This window comes from Canis lupus, chromosome 26 (genome assembly GCF_011100685.1).
Source record: "Canis lupus familiaris isolate Mischka breed German Shepherd chromosome 26, alternate assembly UU_Cfam_GSD_1.0, whole genome shotgun sequence".
Lineage (NCBI taxonomy): Eukaryota > Metazoa > Chordata > Mammalia > Carnivora > Canidae > Canis > Canis lupus.
In genome coordinates this window covers 38,678,962-38,695,764 of record NC_049247.1, presented here as the reverse complement: position 1 = coordinate 38,695,764, position 16,803 = coordinate 38,678,962, and the positions used below count along the sequence as shown (strand labels likewise).

At 46.5% G+C, this 16,803-nt stretch overlaps 1 protein-coding gene and 1 long non-coding RNA gene across 8 annotated transcripts in view; both read left to right on the top strand.

The window, feature by feature from the left end:
• RNLS (renalase, FAD dependent amine oxidase) overlaps nucleotides 1-16,803 on the top strand; it is a 277,680-nt gene that overhangs the window by 10,107 nt on the left and 250,770 nt on the right. The window lies entirely within an intron of this gene.
• LOC119866256 overlaps nucleotides 775-16,803 on the top strand; it is a 59,363-nt gene continuing 43,334 nt past the window's right edge. Inside the window, exons 1-2 of the long non-coding RNA XR_005379570.1 lie at nucleotides 775-1,142; nucleotides 1,809-1,908. This is a non-coding gene — a long non-coding RNA (uncharacterized LOC119866256). The remainder of the gene's footprint in view (nucleotides 1,143-1,808; nucleotides 1,909-16,803) is intronic.

Below are 16,803 nucleotides of genomic sequence, written 5' to 3'. Positions count from 1 at the left end.
GCTCCCTGTGTCCAGTTGTGTGATAAGTTATGTTTTCCCATTTTTATTATTGTTATTATTTTTATTTTATTTATTTCCCATTTTTAAATACTAATAAATATTCATAAAATAAATATTAATAAATATTTATTTATTTATAAATTTATGAATATTAATAAATATTAATTCATTTATATTTATATTATATTTAATATATTATACATTATATATACCATACTGTATTTATAATACATTATATTATAATAAATGTTTATAATATTTATAATGTTAAAATGTTATTACATATTATTAAATATTATAGTATTAATATATATTAATATAATATAATAATATTGATACATATTAACATTATCAAATATTAATTATAAATATTTATAATAAACATTTAATATTTATTAAATATATTAAAATAAATATATAAAATACATATATAATAAATATTATATTACTATATATAACATTATTAATAATATAAAATATTTTTACATATTTATTACTTATTTATTTCTCATTTTTAAATATTAATAAAAATTTATAAAATATTAATAAGTATTTATTTATAAATTTATAAATATAAATATTTATTTATATTTAATATTATATTTATATATAACATATTATGTTCATATTGATTTTTATAATAAATATTAAATATTTATAATAAATATTTAATATTTATTAAATATATAAAAATAAATATATAAAATACATATTTATAATATATTATTATGTATAATATATTATTAATAATATAAAATATTTTTAAATATTTATTACTTACTTTATTTCCCATTTTTAAAAGCTACGTGGTTTTGTGTGTAAAGAGAGGCCCCTTAACGTTGCGCTGCGAAGGTAGTTCTCAGTTACCTGTATTACCAGCGACCCATGGAACATTGCGTCGGCGATGTCTCGGGCACGGACTGACCCAAGATATTTGAGGCTCCGCTAATTAACGACTTTGTTTAGATCTTCTATATCCGTAGTCTTTTTGCGTATTTGAACTGTGCTGGGTTGAGAGATCACTGTAATTCCATTTTATTTCTGTCTTTCCTGGGGCCGTTATTAATATTTTTTTTTTGCAGTGTTTGCTCCGTGACGTTTTGATCCCGCGGTCCTAGATTCACGCTGCATCTTCATTGCAGGTCACACTCTTTCACTTAAAAAAAGTTCTCTCCTGGGTCGTCTGCGCTCTGTTTGGCCTTCACGTTGACCTTGACCCGTAAATGAGATGCTCATTCTTTTATTTGCATTTGTCCGGTCCAACCTTTTTACTTTTAACCTTTCAGAGATACTTTATTTTGGAAGTGCCTCTTTCGCTTTGTTCATCTTCGAGTCCAGTAGTTCCATGAAGACATACACGTGCCTTATTGTTCGTTTTTTTGTGGGGCACGTTGTCCACTTGTGACTTAAAGGCTCCGCTTTCCGCCCGCCTTCGGCATGTCCTTCTGCTTCTATACCTACTTGGAGGTTCTGTTTCTGTCCCACGTGCTGTGCCCTCAGAGTATCTCAGGAGCTCGACAGGCCCCCTTCCCGCATCTGCCGTCTTCGTCTCGACTCACTCCCACCTTGGTCTCTGCGTTCTTTGTACTTCCGTTCCCGGCCTTCCCGGCTGGTTTTCCAGAGCATTCCTTTGGCTCCCTTCCTTGGGCTCAGGCTTCGAAGGGGTCATACGGCCCTTTCCCCGTTTTCAGGCCATCGCCTCAATATTTGTTGAACTAATCTGCTTCCGGCCAAATTTTTCTGACACGTATGTTCCATCAGCATATTTGTTAGTTACGTCACATTCTCCGTCTTCATTATTTTGTCAGCATTGGTCCCTCTCTGATGACTGCCCATCATTCCACGGCGCCGTTTCTGTCGACTTCATGAAGAATAATGCTGTCGAGGAAGGCCGGCATTTCAGTAAAAGTACGTTGCTAGTGATCGTAATGACTGGGTGCTAGTGATGATTAATATAATAATCTAATTTTTTGAAGATTTTATTTATTTATTCATGAGAGAGGCAGAGACACAGGCAGAGGGAGAAGCAGGCTCCCTGCAGGGACCCGGATGCGGGACCCGATCCCAGGACCCTGGGGTCATGGTCTGAGCCGAAGGCACATGCTCCACCACTGAGCCACCCAGGCGTCCCTATAATAATATTTTTGTTCACATGGAAAGATTTCACAATATTCTCATATTAGGAAAGGTACGTAGATGCATCTGTATTTCTTTTCCATCTGCCAAAAATAGTTTCACAGAAACATGGTCACGTTGTTATTGCTTGAAGATGATTTTCATGTTCTCCCTTACGGTTTTTTGAGTAGTCCCGACTTTAACAATAAGGAGAGTTTACTTTTACCCTAAAAAATGGTAATGTTGGCGCAATTTAAAAAATATACCACGCTGCAAAGCAAATAGAACGTTTTTCCTTTTCCTTGGTGTCGGAGGAGCGCGGTGGGCCGCGTAGGCTGCTGCCGCGGGAGCCGTTTAGGAATGATGGACGTGCTGCGCGCGGCCGAGGGGGGCCGTCGGGCTTTGTATCAGCTCAACTCAGAATTGGACCCCGGGCAGATAATCCCGCTGGGTTCGTTGTTCTGAAAGAAGCCACCCCGGCTGCAAAGGGTGCAAACACGGTGTCCGGTGATGACCACCTACGGGGCCGAATCAAAGGGCGTAGTTATTTATCTGCTGTTTGTTTTTGAGAGAGGGAGAGAGAGGGGGAGAGCGAGCGCGCCGAGGGGCAGGGCCGGGGGGAGGAAGTCCTCGGCAGACCCCACCCAGTGCACAGCCTGGCACGGGCCCCGGTCCTGGACCCCGACATCAGGACCCGAGCTGCGTTCAGAGTGGACGCTCAACCCCGGAGCCCCCGGGAGCCCCTGAAACACCGGATCAAGAACACCTGCTTCCCCTTGAAGTCGCAAACCTCAACGCCGAGCGCAGCGCGGAGACCACACTGTCTCTCTCCGGGGTCCCAGCGCTGTCCATACCCCTAGGTGACCGTCCCAGGGCAGGTCGCCTGCACCGCCTGGGAGGAGGCCCTCGGTCTGCACGGCCCCGTGCTGCCACCTGGTGGCCCTCCGGGACTGCAGCTCCCTCCGGCCTTGGGAGCGGGGCCTGGGACCCTGAGGATGGGCGCAGCCCCGAGCAGGAGCACGCAGGGGCTTGGGACCCTGGGGAGGAGCGCTGGGCCCGGGGCACTGGACTCGCCTTGGCTCCCTGCGTGGCCTTCCCGTCTGCTCCCCGCACCTTGAGCCTTGCCCGTCCTCTGGCATCGATGCACGTACCATCCGCTATGGGAAGGGCCTCCCTGTTGAGTACGTGGTCTGGGGTTCCCCCGACCGCCGCCCTCTCCTTATTTTGCCTTTTACAGAAGACACGGAACTACTACTACTACTACTTTATTATTATTATTATTTTTGTCGATTAGTTATTACACTTGTCGCATTATCCCAGGGGGAGAACAGGAGCTCTTTACGGCCCGTGTAGACGGCCTCTTATAATTCGTGGTTCACCGTCTGATGCTGTGCTGCTGTCTATGTGCTAATATCACAGGGTTCTCTCACTTGTCCTCACAATGATCTGAAGGCATTATTATTATTATTATTAATTATTTCCATTCTTGGTGGTGATGCTCGGATGTGAACCCGTTAGTGTGAAAGCCCGCTTTTAAGTTGGTGCAGTCTCAGTTCTTGGTCTTGAGCGAGGAAACGGTAGTCAGGGTGTCCGCAGACCCCTGGTCCTTATCAGTCAGAGTTGTGTGCCTACAAAAAGGCAGCCAGAAAAATCCTGTGGATCAGTAAGGATGCTGGGAGCACACAGGAAGCATGACTTTGCCCTTCGCAAAACAGTGGAGTGTTTGTTTCCAGAGCACCGTGGGGTCCCCTCGCGTGGGAACCTGCAGTAAGGTGCAAGGAACGTCTGTTTCATTGCTCCTCTAAGCCTACAGGTTCTCCTCTCCCCCCCATAGGAGACCCTCCCTAGTCATCATTAGGGCTTCCCCCCTGCTTTGGGGTCACAGGGGGAGTCCAGGCCTCTGTAGTCCCTGGGTACCAGGGAGGCATGATGCCCAAGTGCATCCCTGCTGCCCCTCCATGCAGGCTCGGCCCTGCCTGCCCCTCCGACATCAGGCGGGACTCAGGGTCGCGTCATGGGCAGCTCTGTGCTGACACCGGGGCGGTCCCCATGCTCTGCAGGCCTGCAGCCGTGCTCCTCGGGCATTCTGCAGCAGGGCACCCCTTGGGAAGTGGGACACGCAAGCAGGAGCCAGGTCTCTACCCAGACAGGAACCCCCCCCCCCCCAACTCCTGCCCCTTCGACATTTATGGTCCAGCCCCTACCTTTCCATTTTCAGGGATCCACCACCTTGATCCACCTCACAGTCCTGCAAGAGGAAAGACTTTGCTGCCTTCTGTGTGTGGGGTGCGGGTGGGCGTCATCCCGACCTCAAGAAACAGCACTGAGCATCGCTTTCCTAAATTGGAGAGTAAGGAAGGGAGGGTTGGTTTTCCCTAAACAACTCATCTTGGCAAATTCTTTGCTTTCTGGTTGTTACATGACGGCAGAGGTGAAACTACAGAAGATCTCGAGGAGGCAAACTGCTAAGCAAGGGATCACACGTGTGTAGGAACATAGGCTAAAAGAAATGAAAACTCCTTTATGGAGAAATGTAGGTCTCCCTATAGCTCTACCCTGGAGACTTCCGGCGGCATGAGGTCCAAGAATACGTAGACATATCCATGTGCGCTTAATTAGGAATTACGATGTGGAGTTGCTTTTAAAGTTCTAGAATTACATAAAAAAAAAAAAAAAAAAAAAATAGGGATCCCTGGGTGGCGCAGCGGTTTAGCGCCTGCCTTTGGCCCAGGGCGCGATCCTGGAGACCCAGGATCGAATCCCACGTCGGGCTCCCGGTGCATGGAGCCTGCTTCTCCCTCTGCCTGTGTCTCTGCCTCTCTCTCTCACTGTCTGCCTATCATAAATAAATAATAATAAAAAAAAATAAAAAAAAAATAAAGTTCTAGAATACAAGCGCCCAAGACGGAGCCTGAAAGTAGATACTTTCAGACTAAGGATACGCACTCTAATTCACCATACGGAAGTTTGCCGTCCTGCAAAATACTGTTTTTTGAGTCTAAATGAAACGCTTACTTGGCTTATGTCTTAAAAATTATAACACCTGTTCACCCCAAATGTCATAGTTTAAAAATGTCTGTAAATTCACAGATGGTAGGTTTGTGATGAACCATGAAAGATCTTGGGGGTACGTTTCTGACTTTGTAGAGATGCTCTGGCAAATATCCACTTTCTCCATGGTGACCTGTGGCCCGTTCCCAGCCCCATTCCTCACGTCGGTGCCCCAGCAGGAAGCAGGAAGCCAAAACCCCTCCGGCCATCCCTTCTCCTGTCCAGCCTCCGGTTATGCAGTCTGGCCGCAGATACCCTAAATGCTTAAGGTGTAATTTTAATATATCTGTTATATCTAATATGTATCTATTAACATAGCTAATATTTCTATTAACAAAGCTGATCTTTCTTTTTTTTTTTTTTTAAAAAAAAAGATTATTTATTCATGATAGAGAGAGAGAGGCAGAGACACAGGCAGAGGGAGAAGCAGGCTCCATGCCGGGAGCCCGAGGCGGGACTCCAGGATCACGCCTGGGCCAAAGGCAGGGGCTAAACCGCTGAGCCACCCAGGGATCCCCCAAAGCTGATATTTCTATCAATATAGCTGGCATTTCTATTCTTTGGGTTTACCTTGATGTGTTCAGCCAGTTTGATGGACATGTAGCAGGTTTCCAGTTCTATTAAGGCGGCTCACGGGATGTTCACAAAGTGTCGTGAAGTGCAAATCTGAAACAAAGATGTTCTCCTCGAAGTTCCTTTCCTCGTGGAAAGAGTTGATCCTAATATAGAGTAGACCAAGGCCCTCTTGATGATTTTTGTTCAAAGTTTTCTTGGCTAATCTATCTTTTATTGCTGTGTGCTGTAGAGTCAGGTTTCATTAAAAACCATTGGAATACCGATTTGAGTAACATCGAACTGAAGCATTGATTTAGGGAGAAATGACACTGTTATAATAGTGCATCTTTCTATCCAAAAAAAAAAAAAAAAATCCCAAAACAGTTCTATATTTATTTAGGAATTTTTATGTCTTTAAGTAAAATTTTGTAGCTTTTGTCTTAAAATCTTACGCATTTCTTATTAGGATTATTACAAAATCTTTTATGATGTCTGTGGAGACTGAATAGTATCACTTTTATTCATGTTTGCTTAGGCATTTCCAGAGAAAACCCCCTAGCAGTTTTTAAATCCACCATGAAAAGTCTGTTTCTTTTGATAGTGGAGTTAAACCCTTTTACGTTTATGGGGGTAAATAGTGTGTTGCTTTTATCTTTTTCATGGATGTCTGTCATTTATTTAACTTTAGGGTTCCACCCCTTTTTTTTCCACTTTCTTCTTTTCTCCAACTTTATCAAGTGTCCCTTTTTCCCTTTCTCATCCTGTATTTATAGGATCTACAGTGCTTTGTCATTCCATGAATGGTTATCTTTTTATCCTTTATCCTATTTCATCTCCCTCCTACTCCTTTCTACCTTATTCTACAAATAATTTTTGAAGGCCTGCTGTATTAGATGTTGTTGGGTAAGTAAAAAAAACCCCAAAAAACTGGGTAGTCCTTCCCTTCTCCGCCCAATTTTTTTTTTATCACTTTAAATGACAAAGCTGATCAGTAGTCTTACAAGAAATGAAACAATCCAAGGTTGAACTAATAATTCATTCCTTGCCCTGTCCTCCCTTCCCACTCCCCAGAGGTCACTGATGTTTGTGGTATGGTGAGTGCCCTTCCACACCTTGCTCCAAGCACAGGGTGCCTTCTAAATATATTGTTTTGAAATTTGCTCTTTAAATTGACATTTCTTCAGGGACGCCTGGTGGCTCAGTCTGTTAAGCCTCTGACTCTTGATTTCAGCTCACGTCGTGATCTCGGGGCTCTGCCCTCAGCAGGGAGTTGGCTTGAGATTCTCTCCCTGTGCCCCTCCCAACCCACTTCTGTTTTCTCTGTCTCTCAATAAATAAATGAAATATTTCTTAAAAATTTGCATTACACTTGTTTCTGGATATCTGTTTTGTTCTATTTATTCTTGTGGCAATGCCATCACTATTTGAGTTCTAGTCACTTTGTGGTTGTAAGTCATTTTCAGGGAGTCTGAGCTGTATGTGTGGGGTGTAAGTGTGAGAAGGCTTTATTGTTCCCCAGAACGGCCCTCAGACTTCCATGCGTGAACTCCACGTCTCTCAACAGAGTGAGGGCCTTAATGGCATCTTGGTCATTTGTTATAACTTTCTAGTCGGACCTTCGGCTGTTGGATTAGTCTCATGTTGGTTTTTAAGGCTTGGTCGTGATTATTTTAGTCTTAATTCAGAGCTCATTTGCTCCATCCCTAATGCCAAGGAGGCCCTCCTGTCTGGTACCAAGGGCTGGAGCAGGGTGGATTTTGGGGTCTTATTTTGAATATCCATACCCCATCCTCCTTCAGACTCTATAATCTGTGGGAGTGTTGTTCCTGTGACTGCTCATCTGTGGTAGGAAGGGAGTCTTGGTTTCCCTGCAATTCATTCCTACGGTCTGATGCTTGATGATGAGTCTACATGTAGACGAGGTGGGGCATGTTTTCTTGGACTAGAGGTGGCGATGTCTCTCTGGGCAGCCCCACCAGCAGGGTTTTGCCTCAGCAAAAAGTGGAAAAAAGTGGAAAAATTCTAAAATAGAATTTCCTTTTTATATTGACTGGGTAGTGGGACTCAAGGTAGTAAGTGACTTCTTATTCAGTGATTTCTCAGAGCTCTCTCAGGGCAGTTGGTGAGGTCCTTTCCTGGTGGCCTCTTGAACTTCAAATGTAGCATCATTAGTGCTTTTGTCCCCAGCCTCAGAGAGACCCGGGGCAATAGGGAGACCTGTTGTTGCAGTTTCATCCCCGGAAGGCAAGAATTTCCTTCCCGTGCCTTTATGAATATGTCCCGATTTAATACTAACCATGTGCCCATCAGGAAGGCTTCCTTGTTGGCTTCCCCCTGCCCTATGTTAGCCTCCTGTCTTAGCAATAAGCTGGAAATAGAGGTGCTTGTTTTATGTTTTGGGAACTGAAAATAGCCTGGCTTGGGAGAGGAAAGGCTCCGTGGTGGGGAATTTGGAGAGATAAAGCTGGAAATGCGGACTGGGGACAGAATGTGGCTGGCCTCAGATGTGAACATTTATTGAAAGAAGTCCTAGTTCATCAGAAATATAGAATCTACCTTTTAAAACCTGACTGGGTACACTGAGTTGACAAAATTACCTATCTGGATTGGGAGGAAGAAAACATTTGCAGGACTTGGGGGAATGTTGTTTGAAAGGCTTTTAATCTTAACAGGAGCGATCTCCTTAAGTAGACACTTAGCACTTCAGTAAACCGGGCGGTAAAACTACGTAATCTCAGAATTTATCGTGTACTATGGAATAAAATGATAAATACTGCTCACCATGCACACCTTCCGTCTCCTTCCTACGACTGCTAGGATCTCTCATTATCTTTGATGGAAAAATGAGACCCTATTCTTTTTTTGCTAAAAGAAGTTTAACTCCTTCGTTTTTCTTTGACATTTGGTGAAAAGATTTTGATTAAAAGCACAGGAAACAAAGGTCCTTTATTCATCAGGTAACATGCTTCATTGCTTTTTCCAGCAGACCATCTCCACAGGAGGGGAGATAATTCAGTTTCTAAACATCCTTGCATATTAGCTGCTCTATTGCTGCCTGCACACTTATGAGCTGAGATCTCAATTTTTAGAAAAAAAAAACTATTACTATTAAATTCCTTTTATTTGTTATGTCTTGATCTTCACCTTTTATATCTACCACGGTCTACTTGTCTTTCTTTTTTTTTTTTTTTTTGGCTGGTATCATAAATTTTTTTTTTTATTGGTGTTCAGTTTGTCAACATACAGAATAACACCCAGTGCTCATCCCGTCAAGTGCCCCCCCCCAGTGCCCGCCACCCAGTCACCCCCACCCCACCCCCGCCACCTTGTCTTTCTTTATCATTATTTACAAATAATAATGAGAGTGGGGGTTGGTTCTTACTCCCCAAGAGGCAACCCAAGCTAATCTTTGCTGTCCTGCAGACACCCAGCAGTCAGCAGAAACAGGAGAGGCCTGCACCCACCTTGGAGTGTTGGCACCACTCTTTGTTATGCTGAATGCCCACTCCCAGCCCTGGCGGGACAGAGTGGGCTTCCCTACTTCTGTACGTGTCCCTCTGGGGACTGACTTCTTGTGTTGGAGAGAACAGTAAGAGGGGATCTAGGAGATGATGATAACGGTAGGAAAGCAGTTGGTACTACCTACATCAATCACTTGACCTTCATTGTTTCATTTATTCTTCACAGGTGCCTCATGCATTCATTATCCCCATTTTACAGTAGAGGAAAGTGAGGCTCCAAAAGGTTAAGTTAACCTGCGTGTCTGAGGTCACGGAGCTGTTGGGTGGCGATCTGGAATCCAGTCTTCCCCAGGCTCCCGTGACGGAAACCACGTACCTTTTTGCACCTTTACCCACCACCACTGTGTGTGATCTCCTCATGCTTGATATAAATGTGTCAGTGGTGTTAATATTTCGGTCCTTTGTTCTTGTACACATGCCGTTGGTAGCTGTGTAATGTCAGAGACAAGCCCCCTAGGTTGCCACTTGAACGCAAGAAAAGATCCCTTCCTAAATCTGCCTTACTGGCTGTGCACATCCATCAGGACCCGGAGCTCTACTTTCCACGTAGAGTTCTTTGAAAACAGAAGGACTTTAAGGAGAAATGTCACAACTAGATACGGGGTGAGATGAAAGAGTGGAGAGCTGGAATTTATTGAACTGTGTCATTATCACCGAGTCGGTCACCAGGTGACTTGAATTAAACTTTTTCCCTTCTGGGCTGGCAAAGGCATCTGGAAGAGAGAAGTAATTTGAGAGCTGAGATTTTTAGCTTTCTAGCAGAAATCTCTGAACCTTCAGATAAAATGTGCTACAGACGAAGAAGGTATTCCAGCCATCAACTACTACTTTGGAAGTAGGTTAAGACTGTAAGAGAGGAAGGGAAAGATTGAAATGAAGGAATACCAGCATTCTGCATGGATACACTGTCTCCTGAGCGTGTTTTTCTTTTTCACGAATGGATCTCGTTTAAGTAGTTTCTTATTAGTTGTACCAGATTTGCAAGACATGGCTCTATGCTGACCAGACATTTGGATCCTCTGTCATTCTTCCAAAACGCTGTGTCCAGAGTCTGACATTTGCTCATTTCGACTTGAATGTTTGCTTCTAGAAACCATGAGCGACATCATCTAAAAAGCCATTTTGTGTTTACCAGCATCGAAGTCTCTGTTGGTTTGAGAAGCTATTTAAATGTTGGCCTCTCCTAAAACTTCTCCCATGACAAAATAGCCAAGGAAAACCGCTCTAGCCAAAGCAGTTTCTTTCCATTTCTGTGAGTCGTTAGTTTTTTTTCTTTTGCATCTTATGGTCTTATTTGCCATAGGCCAATGAGATGGTGAGATTGTATTTCAAGAAGGGAAATTAAAATACAGTTTTTTATCTGTTAAAAAGTGGTAGTTGTAGTCTTTTATTTAGATGTTAAAATAAGATTTATCATCACACAGATATTTACTGAACTTTGACTATGTGCCAGTATCTGGACGCTTCGATTATAGCCGTGAACCGAACAATAAAAGCATCCAGGAGCTCTTCTTCCAGTAGAAGGAGACATAATACCTATAATATCCTAGTCCAGGGGGAGGAGAAGAAATAAAGAAATGTCTAGGAGAGACAATCATAAGTTCTGGGAAAGAAAATGAAGCGGGATGGGGAGAATAAAAAATGACAAGGGGAACTACTGTATGCGGTGTGAGCAGCTCTGGGATAGTGTGAGTTTTGAGCAGCAGAGACCTGAAGGTAGTGGAAGTGTGAGCCACGGAGCATCTGGAGGGATATCCAAGCAGAAGTGGCCGCGTGTAGAAGAGCCCAAAGGATGAGCAGTTTCTCAAGGAAGCCAGCGTGGCTGGCGTACAGTCTCAAGGAGGGGCCATGGTGGAAGGCGAGGGCGGAGAGGAAGCAAGGCCTAGCGAAGGAGGGCTTTGTGCTACGACAAAGACGTTGGCTTTTACTCTACGAGAGACGGAAAGCTGTTGAAGGAACGGCACGATCTGACTCAGATCAAGGAGATCTAATCTAGGATCAAGGATCTGACTTAGATCAGGGACACTATACCAGGATCGCTGGTGTGTCGGACTGGTTACCGTCCAGACGTACAAGAATCCTTACTTTTTGCATCAGTTCTGCTCCTGATATCAGATCTCAAGGGTTCAGAGAGTTAGGGAGAACAATCACACATTCACGAATGGTGCCAAGGAAGTGTCTGAAGAAAGAGGAAGTGGTCAGCTGTGCCAAATAGTGTCCACACTTTCGTTTAGGGATTGGCCATTGGAGTTAGGAATATGGCAGGCATGGGTGACACTGACAGCAGTTTACGGGGGGCCCTGGGGATGAAAAACAGATCCAAGAAGGCTTGAGAAAAACAGGAAGAGAAGGCATTGAAATCATGGGTTTAGACCAGTGTTTGTCAAACTTGTTTTCATTATTTTATTATTACCTCCCTTAAGGAGCTTCTTTAGACGTTTTTTTTTAGACATTTTTTTTAATTGTTCTTCCCTCCCCTCGATGAGATTCTGGTATCACTGATATGGTTTATATTTGTTACATTTTATGTATATATATTTGATAATATATATTTGATAATATATATTTGATAATATATATGTCTGATAATATATATATTTGATAATATATATATGTATTTGCTTTATGCATAAAAAGAGTAAGAATTTTTCACCCTGTAAGAGCCAGTTTTTGCCAGTTTTGAGGGGAATATCACTTGTACTGGGAATGGAATGGTTTCAGGAGTTCTTTAGAGGATGTTTCTACTGGGGGGGGGGGTGTAGGCAAGGAATCGGGCCAGAGGCTACAGAAGGAGATTGGATTGTGTCTTGTCTTGTGTTTTTAATATAGCACGTGTGTGTCCTGATGGAAGAGTCTAGAGGAAGGAGGGACCTGAGGCAGACCAAGGTCAGGCAGTTCCGTAACACGGGGTCTGGAGTCGGAGGGGAGGAGGTGGAGGACGGGGCCTCTGAGGACGGCCGGCCGGTCCCCGACTGAACGGGGCGGAGGCAGAGCAGGGGGCACAGGTGGAGCTAGGGTGGCGTCTTCACAGGGAGGCCCATGGGTGTCCTCTGGTTGATGCGTTTTCACATTAAAACCAGAAGCAAGGTCATCGGCTGGGATGGAGGACGGGCGGCGATTTTGAAGGTTTGGCGGGGAGGAGAGGTATAGCGCTGTCATCGGGGAGCGAACCGAGAGGAGCGTAGTAGGCCAGCTAAGCGGCGCGCAGGACCGCTCGAGTTAGTGGTTCCCAGCTGGAGATGAGACCCGTCACACTTAGAGATTTTTAAGTATTGGAGTCAGCGGATCAAGGAGCAAAGTGAGTTCGTGGTGAGGTCATGCTGCCTAAGATTCTGTTCCAGTTACCACTTTTGCTGGTCTTTAAAGATACTTGTTTAGAACACGAGTGAGGGGAAGGGCAGGGGCAGAGGGAGAGGAAGGCTCCGCAGCCGACTCTCCGCGGGGCACCGAGCCTGCCGCGGGCTCCGTCCCGCAGCCCTGACATCAGGACCTGGGCTGAAATCCGAGTCGACCGAGCCCCCTGGGCGCCCTGTCCACTTAGATGTTTTTAATTGGGATATTTTATGCTTGATTTCGTTAGAATTAGGGACTTCCGGTGAGAACATAGGGTCCCACGCCCTCGTTCAGCTCTTCTGGTCAAAGTAACTAGAATCAACAAGGCGCTTTGGTGCCTTCGCTTTGGTTGATGCTACTGCCAAGTATGGGAAGAGGGGGTACAGGGGATGGATAGTTTTGAATCTTTTCCTATGGATGTTATTTTCATTAAAAGGGAGAGTAGAAGTGCATGGGGGTTGGAGGATGCGCTGGTCATTGTCTAGAAATATCTGAAGTTCTGAACTGTGCGCTGCATTCCTCCGTTTACTCATCCCACGGGGATTTTTCTCAGCCTCTCCTCCCTTATCAGGCACAAAAGGACAAAACGGGATCTGGCATGACCCCTACCCCGACGTGCCTTACGGGCGTCTGGACGTCGCACTGCCTTTGGAAGAAGCGTGCATCCTTTTCTTTAGAGGATGTGAAGAGAGAGCGGGGCTGATCCATTCAGGGGGCGCGGTTCCTGCGCAGCCTGCTCTGGTAAACAGAGAATACGAAATGTGTAAAATAGCAAAATTCGAACACACATTAGTGAATTCAATCCATCATGTCTGGCATCCTCCTGGTGGATCCTCTGCCCTCCCTACAGGCAACAATATGCTCCCAGGGAGAGCTCTGCGTGAATGCACCGGCGTGTTCCGCTGACTCCTAAGCAGAGATTGTTAATTCGTAAAGAATTACTAATTCTTAAGGTTGGCGCACGTCTCTTTCTCAAGGCCAGTTGGTGCTTCGGAGCGGGAATAGCTCGTGAACCCGGCCTGTGACTCATCCTGCCTCCGGGCCCGCGCCTGCAGGCCCCACGGATGAACAGCAGGTGACGGTGTTTGCACGCTGTTCAGAAGGCCGGTGCCGCGGGCCTCACACCATCCGCAGCCCTTCCCTGCCAGGATTGCACGCGCGTCCCGGGATTATATTTCTCTTTTATATTGCCATGTGTCATGCTTTGTTTGCCAAACAGAATATGGAAAATGAAGAGGCATTTTCCTGCACGGCTCGTAGTAGATAAACTGTCAGAATGAACTCCGTTGCTGAAGAAAAGCACAGACGCGGGTGGCCCCTGGATGTGGCTGCGGGGACGTCGGCGCCGGCTGGGGGGAATTTTGCTTGGGCCAAAGGGATGTCTTTCTTTGAAAATTCTCCCCGACCACGGCTCTCTGCGATTTCCTAATGCTTCCCTCCACCCCGCAAAGAGCAAGCTCTCAGGTCGCTGAGGCTCCCCTGCTGGACGTGGGGCTGCACAGATCCAACGGGGCCGGGGGTTTATTTTGCCATGAATTTTAAGCGAGAGATGTGATTTGAATAAAAAGAAACGAAGCTGGGAGCACCTGGCTGGCTCAGTCTGCGGAGTGGGCGACTCTTGATCTTGGGGTTGTGGGTTTGAGCCCCATGTTGGGCACAGGAAAGAAAACTAAGGTTTAGATTCACTTTTACGACATTCGTGGAGAATTTTTTTTTCCATATGCCACACACAGCAGTGTGGGTCTAAGCCGTCCCCCAAATACGGAGGTGTGTGTGTCTACACGGGTGGATCCTCTTCATTGCTCGCTGCGTCTTAGGGGGATGCTGGTGACTGAGGTGACCCTGTAGTGGTGGAAAGCGCTTTGGACACAGTCCTCGTCAGAGATGGACGAAGGTCAGGGCCGTCCGTGCCTGCTGCTCCTCGAGCACGGTCGCGAGCCCTCCACCACTTGCATTTACTCTTCGGCACGAGGACTCCGCTTGGAGAGGAGCTGCTTCCTCGGCCACGTTGCCACCTGCATTCCATCATGACCCACGTGTACCCACTGAGCTGCGTCCTCGGCCACGTCACAGCTGCACCATCATGACCCACGTGTACCCACTGAGCTGCGTCCTCGGCCACGTCACAGCTGCACCATCATGACCCACGTGTACCCACTGAGCTGCATCCTCGGCCACATCACAGCTGCACCATCATGACCCATGTATACCCACTGAGCACTCACTGTGTTCCAGGGACTGTCCCGGACTCGGAGTTCACGGGGCAGGGAGCCCCAGGCCCGGCTCCTCGGGAGCTCGTGCTGGGAAGACTGTCGGATTCTCATCCCCACCTCCTGACACGGTTCGTTTTGTGTGCATTTGGGCTCAGGGCAACGTCCGGTCCTTCCTTCCTCGTCTTGGCCCTGCGGCTGGTTAGCTGTGGGACCGCGGGCACACGCCTGAACCTCTTGGACTCCCTGATGTCTCTTCTGTACAACTGAGACGACACTTCCCACCCCGTCAGGGCATCCGTTCGGGAAGAGTAGACCAGATAACGTATCCGAGCACCTCGTTGGCCGCTGGCACGTGCTCGGGGGCCGACGGGAGAAGCTACGGCTGCTGCCTTTCACCTTGCGCAGGTCACCTGGCCAGCGCCGACTGCGCAGGAGGGCTTAGTTCACGTTCATTCCCTTGCCGCTCATCCATCCTTCAGGCACGTGGCTGCTTGGGGACTGAGAAGCACCGCGACCAGCAGGAGCCCCGAGTCCTGAGCACCGTTGACGGGCTACGGGTTTCACGTGTCTGCAGTCCTCGGAGCAACCCAGTACTTACTACCCTCCGCGGACCGGGGAAGACCCGGGAGGTAAGGACCAGTGCCTACAGCTGCAGCATCACCTACGAAGGACCAAAATACCCACTCTAAAGCCTGTCGCCTTTTTTATCCACAGTTTCCAAGGTCCCTTTTAATTCTAAATGCTCTAAAATTCTTTCTTTTTTGAAAAACGAGTTATGCGCTCGCAAGCAGTAGGATTTCATTTGCGCGCAGGCTCCCACGCTCAAAATCTGGATGCCTGATGATGTCATTAAGAAGCTAAGACGGAGAGACCTGCGTTTTCATAAATAAGCGTGACGAGTAGTCCACGGACAGGCCCGCGTTCCCCGAATAGTTCTCGGCGCTCGCCATCTGCATCAGCTGATTTTTCCGTGCCAACTGGAAGTCACATTATTCTTAAAGGGGGCGCGAGAGGAGAGGGAGTGCTTTTCTTCTTTAGATTCCTGGAAATATTTAAGCATTTTTAAAAAAGATTTATTTATTTATTTTTATTTATGATAGACACAGAGAGAGAAAGAGGCAGAGACACAGGAGGAGGGAGAAGCAGGCTCCATGCCGGGAGCCCGACGTGGGACTCGATCCCGGGACCCCAGGATCGCGCCCTGGGCCAAAGGCAGGTGCCAAACCGCTGAGCCACCCAGGGATCCCCAATATTTAAGCATTTTTGGTGCAAGTTTGTCACTTTGATTTTTTTTTTATAAAGATTTATTTCTTTATCTCCTTATTTGAGAGACCACGAGAGAGATCACAGAGGCACAGGGAAAAGCAGACTCTCCCCTGAGCAGGGAGCCCGATGCAGGACTCGATCCCAGGACCCCAGGATCACGGCCTGAGTCGGAGGCAGACGCTTCACCGGCTGAGCCACCCGGGCGCCCCTGTCACTTTGGTTTTTAATAAAAGGGTTGTTTTGATATCTTTTTTTTTAAATTTTTTTTAAATTTTTACTTACTTATGATAGTTACAGAGAGAGAGAGAGAGGCAGAGACACAGGCAGAGAGAGGGAGAAGCAGGCTCCATGCACCAGGAGCCCTGATGTGGGACTTCGATCCCTGGGTCTCTGGGATCACGCCCTGGGGCCAAAGGCAGGCGCCAAACCGCTGCGCCACCCAGGGATCCTGTTTTGATATCTTGACTTCTCTTGGTGAGCTTTGAGACTCTGCGTTGGCTTTGGTGGAGAAGTTCTCTGTTCACCTTGTGTTCCTCAGTCCCCAGGGTAGCTGAGGACGTGAGCCACAAAGAGATGAAGCACTTACGGAGACGGACGGCTGACCCCAGGGGCCTGGTTGCTCAGCCACTGCCTTTTGAGTTCAGCGTGGCAAGAGTTCCCGATTTGAGGAGGAGGAGCTTGTGGGTGTGCGTCCTCTGCAGAGAAACCGAACAGACTATTGCAGTAGAATAATTAGGGCTCTCTGTAGA